Consider the following 13,113-nt stretch of genomic DNA (forward strand, 5'->3'; position numbering starts at 1 on the left):
TGACCTAAAAACATCAAAAGGCCACTTGAAGTATTCCACCATTTCCAATAGTGTTTTATGACCATTTCACTGTTCTGACCATATCAATTAACACTTAGGGCAAATGTATTAAATATATAAGCATCTGTATAAACAGTGTGAAGGAAAGATGTAATAGTCTGGATAAATCGATTCCATCATGAATGAGTAGTTTATTGCACAGAACTACAATTAGTTAATGCTTACCATAAAGCTCTGCCTAAAAAGCAAGTAAAAATGAGTTTTAAGAAAATGTTTTGTGTTTCTGAAATGAACATACTGTTTACTGACTTTTTAACATTCAGAAAATGTTATCAGGAGTGAATCTCATGAAATCTGGAAGAATTATAGGAAGATTTTTTGAGGGTGTACTTACAGAGTGAGCAAAAATGTTTCTCCCATGATCTGTTACATTTGCATGGCAAACCAAAAGGTGGGGACAGAAATTTGAAAACGTGTTCAAGAGGTTCAGATTTGCCTGGGGAGAACCCAACAATGTAAGGGACCTATTCTTGGTTATAGGACAGGAGAGTATTTATGACGTAACACAATGCCCAGTTCACATCATGTCTACATTTAACGCAATTTAACACCCCCTTTGGATCCCAGAAAAGGTTTACATTTTGTTCACAAACTTCCAAGTCATTTCTCATTCACCTCAATCAACGTTTACCACCTTTAACTGTAGTATAAAACTGGGATTTTGAAGCCTAATCATGTAGACAAGTGTGAGTGCTTATGGTAGAACTACCAGGTTTAATAAAATAGGGTTTATGCTGGCAAACTTCGTTCACTCAAATCTTTGTTGGAAAAGATCTGAGTAACGTGTAGTATGTTTCTATTCTTTTTGAATACATCTATTCTTAAATGTGTGCTTTGGTCTTTGTTTTAACATTTGTTTTTGTTCAGATGATTTTGTTCTGTGCTAACAGTTAAGATTGCTGAAATAATTACTAATGATTATACACCAAGTTGATTAATATCCTACGTTACGGGATTGTACGTGCCTATCCAACTTACACAGAGATTTATGAGTATCTATATCACTGTAAAGAATTCTTTTTTTGGTGCAGCGGTAATCACACAGCGCAAGTATGTTCTGTACACAAACACAGCTTCTTTTTTTTTTTGTTCCCTTCTAATATTATTGCCTTACAAGCAGTATTTTGCCTTCAAACTTTTAAGCCCTTGTAAGACTTTGTCAACCCACATAATTTTTTGTCCTCATATGCTGTTCCTTCTAAATTTTCTGCTGTTTTATTTCCAGTTCCACAAAATCAAGATTACCTCATGTAGTAATTCCTTCCTCATGCTTTCTCCTAATCCCGTTTTCCCCCTAAATTCCCATACCCCTCCCTCCCACAAATGTCTCTTTGAGAAGGTATAAAGGCTGTTTTTCTCTGCTTGTCTTTAACCTATCATTAATTTAAGTTTCTGATTTTGTAGCTGTATTTTTTCAGGGTGCTGTGCCTGTGATGGGGATGCATGTTAAAAGTCTGTCCAGAGCGGTACCGTACCGCTGAGACGGTCAGTGTACCAGGCTGTATCTTCCAGGCGAGGGGAAGATGTGAAAGGCGTAGTCCTATGGTTTTATCTCAGTTTCCTGCTGGACAAATTTCTGCAATTCATCTTTGATCATTACATTTGCAGCATACTGGCTAGCTATAGGTAACATCATCATCATCTACAGGAGGGAACCGTCAGCCCATCAACACAAATTGTCTGCAATTCTGTATTTTGTTTCAGGTCTGTCAGCTGTCTTTTCACTGTACTCTTCTACTAGACCTAACTCCATAGATCTGCGGTTTAGGATGTTGCTAAAATTGCAGAAACTTCTCCCAAGTAAAATTCTGAGCCTTTTTCTATTCTGGCCCTTCTGACACATGCCTTCCCCACCGATTCTGAAGTAAGAAAGTTCTGGTCTATTTTCTAGTTTAGTTTCATCTGCTTGAAGTCCAATATACTCTCTGACATACTGTACTGAACTGCCTCTCAGTGAAGCGTCCCTCTGTATTAATCGTTATCGCTATCCATTACTTTTGAAACAAACACTTGAGAGATGAGCTGGCGGTATCAGTTACTATTCAGTTACCACCTCCAGATGCCAGATATTTATTTCTACATCTACCCTTTTTTTAGTCCATTAATGTCATTTGTCTTGAATATCAGCTCTCAAATGTCCCCTAGGTCTGGAGCTTATGGGTCCCCTTCCCCCTTTCCCGGCACGTGGTTAAAGGACCAGTTCCCCCAAAGAAATTGATGATGACTGTAATGACTGCTTCCTGGGGAACAATCTCTAGGGCTGCTGGTTTTTTCAAGGAATTACACTCTCATATCAACATTTCAAAAAGCAAACCAGGCATTCTGGTGGCATGTTCAGGGGCTCCAGGGTCATGGTGCCCTCATCAATGAACAGGACAATGTCATGTAGTGAAAACTTAGGAAAGCAATGCATGTCAGTTGTACCTTTCTAGCTTTTGAGGATATGGGAGAAAATGTCATTGGAAAACACATGTCAGTTGGAAAATCACAAATTTCATCCTTATCTTTTTCTGAGACAGAAACATATTTGATGTTGCCTCCTGAAAACGAACAGCAACTTGTGGTGTAACTCGTGTGCTGTATGAAAATACATACCGAAAAATATGATCAACAGACTTTTGAATGGAAATTTTTAATACGCAGAAAACGAAGGCACATGTAACAGCAAGTTAATAAAAGTGCTTCAGTATAGTCAGGTATATGGTCAGTACTAGAAGTGAGATGCCACATGGGGTAGGACAATATGTATCTTGTAAAGTATGAATATTAAAAACAAAATAAACCCAAACAAAACCCCAAAACAAACCAGACATCTGACAGTAGAATTTATCTCTCTGTGAGATTACTGACAAATTTAGATTGTGGTTCTACCTTCTTTAGTAAGTGCTTGCAATTTTTTATGACAAATGAGGCATAGAAAAGGTCTGCAGGCTATGCATACTCCAATTTTTAGTGGGAAAGAGCAATTTATATATATATATATATAAAAAAAATATAAAATTTAAGTTCATTAAATATATCTCATACTTACGGAGAAATACAGTTTTTTCACTTTGTAACTAAGCAATTGCCTGGGCTGGATGCAGCTAGCAGAGGCAGGTATCACTGGCAATGTTCTGCTGTTCCATACTTCAGTATGTGGAGTAGAGTGTCTTTCAGCTTTCCCTGTTTTCCATTGTTCAGATAGTAGTCTGTTCAAACATCAAAGTAGGTTTTTCTTCTGAACGTAGAGAAGACATAGAAGCCGAGTAGCTTTAAAAAGCATGAACCATAGAAGGCACCATAAAAAGATGGAGTAGGTAAGCATCTCTTATTTAAATGTATTTACTGTGTAGGACTAGGATATTCTAAAGAATTTTCTCATGAAGGTTTCTAGACCATGAACATGATAATTTAAAAGGAGTGGCCTGTTTTCACTGGAAGCCCTAGAAATTATGATGTATCAGAAATTTCTCTCCCTATTCAAAGTAGATGGTGTTAAAAATGTAGACTATATCGAGGTTGATTTTTATATTCGTTTTAAAACAGTCAGTGATCTGTGTATTAAGGTAAAATAAAATCTTAAATACCTGCAGCAAATGACTTTTCATTTATAAGAAATCATTTTCTCTCTGTTTATTTATCTTGCATTTTTCTTTCCGTACCTTGATGGTTTCCTTCCTTACTGTCTTCTAAACAATGTGAAACAGGCGTTCTTGGATGGGGAGATATTAAAGAATATGTCAAGTGAGGCTCAGATCACATATTTCCATCTCTAAATTATGACTTGACAATATTCCTCTCTTTCTGTATGTCTTCCTGAGGAAACACTATCAATCAAAGAGATACAACTGGACATTCTGTGTAGTGTTTTCATGCTTGGATGTAGTTAGGGAGGATATATTTTACTGTGGTCCTTAATTTTGTTAGGCTGCATATTTTCCATTTTGATTCATGTGAAAGAAGAATAAAGGAAGACAAGGGATAGAAGTCTAATTCTGTAGTTCAGTTGCATGCATATTCCTTTCCTGGGATGGACTTCTTGTCTTCTACTCAGTAAACCCTTAAGGATGTGCGTAGAGGGTGTGTGGCCTGCAGTTTTCCTTTGTATAGAGTATATTATGCTGAATTTTTTTCTATAGTTTAAGAAGCCAAAGGAGCTTGCTGAGACAGAACAGTACTGGAAGTGTCACACAAAAAGGAAAGAACTCAGTTAAATGCTTCCTCTGCACTTCTGCATATTGATATTTTTGGTGATGATTTTTTGTGAAGCTATGAAAGAAATCTCACATTTGTAGATGCAACAACATTTAAGATAAATAGAGTTAGCCCCATGTCCTTCATTCTTTTTCCACTCTGCTGATGTTGGCTGTCATTTGTGTGACAAATAGTAGTTCAAAATCTGTTGGATGGTGCATAAAATCTCGTGCCCTTTTTTTGAGACATGCTCAGAAAAGTACTGGTTTAGCTTCAGTTTGAAAACAATTTGCTGAAAGGTCAGTCAGAATAGAAGTTCCATTTGCTAGAACTCAGTTTTTTGAAGCATGTGATGCTTCCACGAACAGCTTGTGGACAAGCAGAAGACTGGTGTGACAACGGTAATGAGCTGCTGGAATGTCACAGATACCTTACCTTCTCCAGTATTTGGGTGATGCATTTTGATGGGTTTTGCATAGCCTTCTGTGAGGAGTACCAGTAAGTCCCCCGACAATTCCTAAAATGTCAAATGTAAATAGTACTTGTCTTGTATAGCAAGTGATTGTTTGTTTGCCAGAGAAAATGTTTATTTCCTTCAGCAACTTAGTTCCACAGTCACCAAGTGTAATTTTCTATTATTTCAAATCTTGGTTTTATATCTACTCATAGCGTGCAGCATGTTTATATAATAATGCTTATTCTATGAACTTTGATTATTTAGTTTTTCCCCTCTTGTAAACAAAAGAGGTTCTATGTTTTTCCCACCTGGTGATAGTAATTCTGAAATCTATTTAATGCATGATCTTGAAGGGAACATATGCAAACTAGATTCTGAGAGAATTTTGAATATTTGCATTTTATGAGACATTAGTCAATTTTTGCAGTGAGAGTCGTAGATACTTGAATAATCCTGAAGACTTACAGACTGAAAAAATGAAGAATGCAGTGGACATAACCTTTTGGGTTCATTAATTCCAACTGTGATAGGTTTGGAACTTCTTGAGAGTATTTATCATGTCCCATTCTTTGGGCATTTCCTCTCAGTTCTCAGAAATGTTGCAGTTTGCTGCTGTGAGAATAATTGTGATTTCATTCCCTCCAAAACGAAGTACTTCCTATCACTCATTCCTGTTACGTTTTCATCTAATTCACTTTGCACCTAACCTCTCGTCTTTAAAACATAGTTCATCTAGATGTGTCTTTTCAGGTCTGCTGCTTTTCTGCTAAAAGCGAAGTTAGACCTTCTCAAAACTTCTTTATTCTCTGGTAGCTCCTGATTATGTAAAGGGGGGAAAAATGTATTTATTAGAACCCTGTTGTCAATTTGAGTAATTTATTCCTAAATGCATAATACCGCTGTGATTTCTGCATATATAGAGAGAATTAGAGTGAAAAGATCAAGAATCAGCGATTCCTGTGTTGGGAAGACTTTTTTTTTGTTTGGTTGGGTTTTTTTTTCCTTAAATCCTGAAAAAGTTTGATTTATCCTCGCTCTGTGTTTTGGTTTTGTACGTGTTGACATTGTATCCAGTCTTGCTTGGTATTTTACCTCCCAAAGTCAAAGCTACGTTGCTAAGATGCAAAGGCATATCTATTTTTTGAAAAAATGCAAATCCTTACCCCAGAGTCTTCTAACTTCATTTGAAGCTAGTTAAAGGATGATTTTGCAGTCCCTTTGCACTGTTAATTCAGGCAGGATACAACCAAAAATCTTCTTTGGAAATTGCATTGGCTTCCTTGGATTTGTCAAGTTCCACTTGAAAGCAGCTCTGTAGTGTGACTTTTGCTTTCTGCCTTGTGCTTATATAACAAGTTTCCTAAAAATCTTCATTACGTGTTACGAATTCCTATCATCAACTCTTGTCAATACTGAACAACTGAGTAATATAGTGTGATTTTCCTCCTCAGTTATTTTTCTGTCAGCTATTGTTGAAAAATGATTTTTTTTTTTTCCTCCGTTTGCTGTCTTCTGTTACTGAACATTTTGCTGTTTATATTGCTCATCTTTTCGGAGTTCATTTCCTTTTATTTTTCCTGATAGATGAAGCAATTCTGTGAGAACTCGTACAGGCTGTGAAATGAATTAGATCACAAGAACAGAAGGGCTAATTAATACTTTTTTTTCCCTTCATATTTTTACTGAAGCTCCTTATTTCTGTATCCTTAGGACCTTGAAGTTTGTGGGGTTTTTCATCTCTGTTACTATGTATGCTTTCTGAGAACAGTATTTGCATTATTAGATGACTTTGTATAGCTTCTTTCTTCATTTATAAAAACAATAAAGCACATATGCAGCAAAAGGTTTTAAGCTTAATTTCAGCCTCTGATGTGCCTCTAATTATATAGTGGACATACTGTCCGTATACTGCTGAGTGGAACCCTGAGGACAAGTATAGGCTTAGTTATTTTATTACCGCTATTACAATTTTTCTTTATATTTTCATTGTTTTCACTTTTCTGGTTTAGTAATGTTTTGCTGATTCCTGAGCTTTCTCTTAGAAAAGTTTTGCTGCTTTGTTAGCCGCTTGGACCTCAAACTGGCAAAAAGATCCAGTTCAACCATGCAGTAATAAGTTATAATTTGAGGAAGTGGAAATATGTAACAGATGTTGGAATTCTTCAGACAGATTTTCCACCTTGCGCTGCCAAACGCTCAGATGCCACAGATAGTGAGGACAGTGTAGGAAACCAGTTATGATTACCAGATCTTGTCATTTGACTTGGGCATAGTTTAGCAGAAAGAAAAGGTGCAGCGTAAAAGAATATGCTGTTGAATAAAACTAACCTTTCTACAGGAGTAGCAGACTATTATTAGTGTTTTAATAAGATTGCCTTTTTCCTCAGGATAATATTTTGAATAGGGTGCAGAAATGGACATATTTTTATAACATTACAAAATCATAACGCTGTAACCGTGTATTTTTGTTATGTCATCTCCCTCTCATGTAGAGATAATGTTTCCCACGACCTGTGTTATTTCTTCCTACTGTTAGATTCCTTCATCAGAGACAGAAATAAAAGGAGAACTTTGTGGATTAAGGTGGTTTCTCATTAAAATAGGTGAACAAATTTGAATTGGTGAATTCTTAAAAAGCCCAATCTAGAGGTTTATTATTCCTGCGGGTGAATGAAGTACTGAAACATTTGCTAGATGTTTCCGAAGACAATTTTTCCCAAATCTCGAGGCACAGGGATTGGTCTATGTCCATATGCAATGAAGGTAGAAAAAATATGTAATTATACTGGAGATGAGGATAAAGTCTTACTATGCCTGTGTTTTTTCTGTTCAACTCCTAACTACAGTGCAGTTTCATTAGATTAAAAAATTCAGTAGACTTTTGTTTCAAGAAAAACTAGTCATTCACTGAGGGGGAATTAGACTTACGTGTGTCTTGGTATACTGTTTTTCAGAATGATACCATTAAAAGCAGGTTCCAAGTGTCATTTCATTAGTGTGTGAAAATTGTTTCTTCAGCCGAAAGATCTGTGAAAGTTAGAAATATCATCATTTTGTTGCAGTGATACTACAAATAATGCCAGCTTTTTTTTTCTGTTTAGTATTAGGATATTCATATTAACTTTGGTTGTTCTGTTGCTGTTTTGTTTTTGAATGATTAACTGACTACTTTTACATAACCTATGAATAGCAGCTAACAAAATTAATTTATCCACCCTATTTTCCATTTTTCTTTAAATTTGTGGTTTAGGATTAATAGGAATATGCAAGGAATTATAACTGCACTAAATCAGAATTAGTTATTGATAGCTTTAATACAGTGGGTTTAGCTGTAAAATAGCTCGTATGCTGCATTATTTCATTCACTCTATGAATTATTATAATGTATAGTATGTAATCCTTTAAAAGATGCTTACCTGAAAGAAAAATGTCATGATTCCTCAGAAATAAATTTAATATATAAAAATAACAAAAAAGACTGACTAGTTGCTATTGTGATTAAATCTGTTTACAATGTCTTCTGTGACTCACATTCCAGGAAAAAAAGAAAGATTTTTTTGATTTCTTTTTTACAGGAATCAAGAAAAACCACAGGACCTCTGTATTTATATTTGAATCTACATCAAACGATTTTCATTTGGAACCATTGCCTAGAGAACTTCTTGCAGGGAGGAAAACATTATAACCTATTTTTGAATGCCTTTTGTTTTAAGTTGATTTTCAGAAGACTTTTCTTGACCCTCTCTTGCTACTTTCCAGAGAGTAGGGTAGAAATACTAGTATTTCTCTCCACTTTGGAATACCACTTTTCTAAAAAGCTTGGGTTTTTTCTTTTATCGGAAAACACTTTCTTGTGTCTCTTTGGGCCATCATGTCCCACTACAATTTGCTCTTCAGAACTTTTGCACATCAGAATTTTGCACTCTTAACCCTATACTCCCTGTCGAAGGAATAAAAGGAAGCAAATTACAGCTTTGTCAGAAAGAGGGCTAGGTAAGGGTGCAGGACTATGGGAATTAGTTTAGGCAAAGTGATGCATTAAAGAGCATCTTTATACTATTTGTTGTACCTAAGCTGAAGGTTTTTAGATCTGGCTGGGTATCTCTACTGTGCCTTACAGATAACATGCACAATGTCAATGTGGAGCCTGGCAAACTTATGCTGGCTGAAAACTTCCTTGTTGCACTAAAGTGGAGTTTTCACTGAGTTTTGTTTTGACCTCCCGCTGTTTCATCCACCATATTTCCAGTTCAGGACTCTTTTTCTTTTTTTCTTTCTTCTTTTTTTTTTTTAAGATTATCTGTAGCCATAACTTGTCATCGATTTCTGTTTTTGCACTTTAGTCCAGAGAGTCAGTAGGGTATATTTGTTTAATAACAGCTGGATAATTGGATTCAAAGACCCAACATGTTTAGAATTTTCTTACCTGTTTTCTGGTTCTTGGATCGTTGATTAATAAAGGAAAAACCTCACTTCAACTTCCATTCAGAAACTTTGTGCATACTGTCTTACGGTCTAGGCAGGTTAGGTGCTTTTTTCCAAACGTAAGGCTCCATAAGTACGTCTCCATCATAACTTTCACAGGAAAACTGGAATAGACTTGATTATTTTTCATAGGACTGTTAGGTCTGATGAACTCATTAGCCAACTTACAGGAGTCTGATCACTCTTTCTTGAAGGCGTTTATTAGGTTTACTTGTTGAAGCACGGGCAATATCCTCTTGACAGGTACGATTCCCAGGAGACCTCCAACTTTGACATCCAGATAAGTGTAAGAGAAAGTGGCCTCTGCAAGGCTTGGGAATCAAAATTCAGTGTGTAGATAGCCCAGAGTGGTGCCTTAAGTCTCAACGCTCTTCCTTTATTCCTTTAATACTGTTTAACAGAGAGAAACGCGTTCATAATTCTTACCTGTGGAAACTGGAAATGCTGAATGAGATTCATTCAACTCACATCCTTTCTATGGCTTTTATTCCCGTTGAGAAGGGGAGGAAGTTATGAGATAAGTTTGCTTAGCTGTAGGCATGTATCTCCGCATATGTGATCTTTAATTCAGCAATGCTCTGTATTGTTCAGAGACCTTTACTATAGTTGAACAAAAATCTACAAGCCAAGTAAATGAGCCTAAAACATCCTGTTATTTCCTGTTAGCTAAAAGTGCAAGAGCACTTGAAAGCTCTCAAATCTGTAAGTGCTGAAGTGAAACTGCGACCTTTTATATGTTTTTAACCTTCAGCACCCTTTAATAACTTCATCTGAAAGACCAACTGAGGAAGCACTGACTGTATATAAATTTCATTGTGGCCATTTGGTGCCAGAGTCCAAAGTTGTTCTGCATACTTCTAGAAAATTAATGTACCTAATGCTTCTGTGTAATAACTTCTACTTAGAAGGTATATGGATTGTTTTAACATCTGAAGTAAAAAGCAAGTTGCCCTAATTTAAAGACTGGTTCGAGAGGGGCTACAATAGCTTGCTGTGCAGAGACATTTAAACTAACAGCTTGGAATTCTGTTTGTACATTCATTAATCATTTCCTTTGCATTACTGCTTTTTTTCGAAGTCTGTCAGAATGCTGTCATCATACAGAAATAGCTAAAATTTCCTCGATCGCTGTCAGAAGAGGGAATGCACAGAAACCTTTACTATCCATAACCTCCCACGTTTTCAGCTCAAGTGTTATGCATAACCTAGATACCTGAGTATGCCTTTGAAAGATTTGTGCTTCTGTAAAAAGGAATTCAGATGACAAGGTGGTGCATTCTTTTCTATAAAATGGGTTAATAATACCACGGAGCTCGCTTTACATCATTTTAATAAGCACAGCTTTCAAGGAGATTCCATGGCTCCGTATGAGGGCTAATACTACTGTGGGGCACAGTGCTGTGAAAAAATAGAAGTTCTTGATAAGTAAGTAAATTGCTTATTAATTACATGCAGAATGGAAGCTTTCATCCTTTTTTTGTATCTATGCTAACTATGCAAGATGGGCTTTCTGGACTCAAGACCTGTTTCAGGGAGAAGCAGTTCACATTATTTTATTCTGCTTTGTCTATTTCCAGTCACTTATTTCTTTTCATATAATTTATGTAATTTAATAGCTGAAGGTATGTTCCTCTCTGAAAAAGAAAACTATTTGGCCAAATGTAAATTCTGAAGCCAAATAAACAGTTCTTCAAGGTATTTCTCTAGGACTTGTACAAAAGAATTTGCTTTACTGGGTTGTATGGACAGCTGTTGCAACATTTGTGATGATATATGAACTTTTGGAAGTTCCGATATGAAGGTAACCATTTATGGAATGAATATGCCACATGAATAAACATTTACATTATAATAGGAAAGGACATGCCAAGCTATTCACAAGGGGCTTACAATCTTGAAATTATAAATTTTACGTTTCCATGAGAAATGGGGATGCTATGTAATGTAAAAGAAGTTGCACTGGAATATGCCAGAAGTCATTAGCTTTTATTTTGAAAGCTTTCTAAATGTGCTCACAAGTAGTTACCTCTAGTTTCTTGAAAAATAGGAATTAGTGTGTGTTTATACACTGATACAATTCTTAATTCAGTTCTTACAGAATTTCTGTGAATTCCATAGAACTCAAAATGTAATACCATATAGATTTTCTAATCTACCAAGGAAACAGGAGATCCTAAGCTCAATGAAAGTGATCATACTGCGAACGGCAGTCACAGCAGCCTTCATTTTCATGGTGATGGTTTACTCATTAGGCAACCTTTTTTGTAGTTAAAGTGGCAAGCAAAAGCAGTATCTTATATTGTAAAGATTTCCCTTTATGTTTCCACGAGAAGCAAACTGATTTATTTTATACTGCTGTCTATATTTCTATTTGTTTGGTATGCTGTATCTCCATGGTACTGATTGAACTTGACAGCTACGTCCAGGTGTTGTTAAACTCCTCATGACCGTAAGAACCAGCTGGAGGACCATTTTCTTGTTTTGTGCAAAGAGCTCATCTCTGGATTTAGATGTGCATTCTTCTTTGCAGTGAAGGAGATACATTTGCACTTCAGAGACGTAGTAAAGATTAGAACTTTTCAGGTTTCTGTATGATGAAAAAGTTTTGGTCCCAATATCTGTATTTTTCAGGATTGTAGGTCCACCACAGGTTTATGAAAAGTAAACTGCTGGGTAGTGAGGTTAGGGTCACGCGGAAGGCTGTAGTCATGAAAGTATTTCGTCTGCAGGGAGAATAGACATTAGTTGTCTCCATTGGCCATGTATACATGTTCCATATCGTATTAATGCAAACGTCTGCATTATTTCAGGACTTCCAGGATGGGCTTGAATGTTTTCTTATACGTAAAATAAGATTTCTAAAACCGGCCTGAAGTTCGAAGGCTGAAAATTGTAGTCCCATGGTGAATATTGTAAAATACATCTGGTAGCTGGCCCATTATGGCAACTTGAAATATGCATCCACAGTCTTCATATCGAACCTAGAATCTTACGGTCAGAGTCAAACTGGAATTAAATGCCTGCAAGTTTTACACTAGAAATTCTAATCTTGCTGAACAAGTTGACTGCCATTCCATTGTAGATGTTTTAAAGATAGAGGAGATTTTCTTTAATGAGCTTTCCTTAGAAAGTCTCTTGCTGATTCTTGACTGAAGCAAATAAAGTTTCAGTCTTTTAATTAAGATCAGTAAACTTTGATTTGTGGCATATGTCTGATTAAAATATTTGTGTATGTTTGTCTTCTATTGAGTCTTTCTTTCAAATAAAAGTGAAATAACAGATTCGTAGTCTGTGCAGTCAGTCAAGTGAAGAGTCACGGCGATCATTTAACTAATAAAATCCATTTATTGTTTCACCTTTGAGTTACTGGGAAAAAATAACTTCTGTAAGTGCCCCGATAGTTGAAGCTAATGTCTGAAAAGACTGAGTCCACAAGAAAAGTTAGTTACACATCATTAAGTATAACCATGATGTGAATTTCACCACTCCTTCCACAGGTGTTTTCCATTAGAATATGTCTGCTCCATTCAGACCTATTTTAAGTAATTCACAAGGAAATGCCTCTTTACATGTTTATCCTGGAAGGGCAGATAGGTGTTTTATTTTATAAAGCAGTCTAGAAGTTTTCTATTCTATTCTTCAAATGAAAAAATATTTTTCAGTACATAGTGTTGCAGTTTGGTAATGTATTTCTAGCTGCCATTAGACACACTTATAATTAAAACATAATAAAATTCATGAAACAGAAATGACTGTTTCTTAGAAATGCTGCTGAAAAGGGTATTTGCCTGCATAAGTGTTTGTGTAAAAAATTTTGTGTTCATTATATACGCTTTTATTAATATAAAACTCTGCTGTTACACTTTTGGTGTTCGTGTAAAATAGTATGATGCATTGATATTATACTTTAAGGTTATAATATATAATATCTTAAA

General features: G+C 35.8%; 1 protein-coding gene across 1 annotated transcript in view; it reads left to right on the forward strand.

The window, feature by feature from the left end:
* Positions 1–13,113, forward strand: part of CCDC91 (coiled-coil domain containing 91) — a 127,414-nt gene that overhangs the window by 57,022 nt on the left and 57,279 nt on the right. The gene's annotated exons all lie outside the window — the stretch shown is intronic.

The sequence above is a fragment of the Gavia stellata genome, chromosome 4 (assembly GCF_030936135.1).
Source record: "Gavia stellata isolate bGavSte3 chromosome 4, bGavSte3.hap2, whole genome shotgun sequence".
Classification (NCBI taxonomy): Eukaryota; Metazoa; Chordata; class Aves; order Gaviiformes; family Gaviidae; genus Gavia; species Gavia stellata.